Raw genomic sequence first — 1,319 nt, 5'->3', positions numbered from 1 at the left:
CCTAAATTGCGTAACATGCATTTTAGTTCACCATGGCGTCGGTACCAATATTCATTTGTCCCACGCTGACAAGCCATCAGATTGATCAGTTGTGTTTCCAAATGATCATCTCGGTGCTGCACTTTCTCCATAAAATCCTTAGCAGACACATTTTGTAAATGTACTCCACTTTTTAAAATGTGATTTACTGCATAAGACAGTGCAGACAAGTCGCTTTCAAATAAAAGATGAAACAAATAAGGAATACTTTGTCGAAATCTGGGATCTTCAGCATATAGTCTTGTAGTCCGATACTCTGAAGCTGGAATCTGTTCTGGACGTTCATCGTATCGTCCTCCTTTTCCCGTAGGAAACAGCTGGGGAAAACATCGAGCTTCCAAGCTCTCCTCCCATACACTCACGGGAGTTCCTTTTGCTTTCTTCATCTGAAAGAGATCAATATTGTCTCCCATAACTTCTTTCGAATGAAGAGGATGTATGCTAAAATGTTCATAAATTTCTTCTTCCTTTGTCTTCTCCACTTTTTCAATTTGTCCAGTTGGTGTTTCTGTGTCTTCTTGAAAATCTTCGTCTTCTTCTTCTTCTTCTATATAAATTGATTCATACCATTTGTTATTTTTTTTCAAATACAAATTTGCTCTTTGTACTTTCCGCACATCTACCAGCTCCTGCCAAATCTTCTTATTCTTTGTAGGTACACCATTAACCAGAATAATTAATGGTTCAGTTTCCAAAGTATCCGCATCAATAGTTTCCATATTTTTTTTCAAATCCAAGGGCAAATACACCACTCTACCTTTTAAACCTCTCAGTAAATCTGAAGGAGGTAATTTACCAGTTTTGGGCTCCATACGTACTATGGTCTGGAACGGATGAACACATTGAATGAGTATAGACTCATATGTATTTAATTCAGAAAGTTCAGCAGGAATAGCATCCAATTCTAAATTATTATGTACAGCTCTGGTCGGCATTCTATTTTCCTCTAACTTGTTGTAACAGTATTTACAAATACGCTGATCTTCACCCCATTCAAAACAATTTTCAAGAAATATATATGTGGCAAAATCCATCCACTTATAATTATCTTCATTTTCACTCTTTCTGTAGAGATCAACATTCCTAGTTTGTTTTCTATAATGAGTTCTGCGGCAACAAATACAAGTAACATTTGGTCTTTCATTAGAGACTATTGCAAATTTTGTTATGTGATCATTAAATGTCTTACTTACAGAAGGTTCTACATTCTCTTCCACTTCTTCCTCATTTACTGTGTCCTTCTCTGCACTGTTTTGTTCAGGACCAAAGTAACAAAACTG

Source organism: Triturus cristatus, chromosome 5_2 (assembly GCF_964204655.1).
Source record: "Triturus cristatus chromosome 5_2, aTriCri1.1, whole genome shotgun sequence".
Lineage (NCBI taxonomy): Eukaryota > Metazoa > Chordata > Amphibia > Caudata > Salamandridae > Triturus > Triturus cristatus.
The sequence above is the reverse complement of the archived record's forward strand: the minus strand, read 5'-3'. Positions refer to the sequence as shown.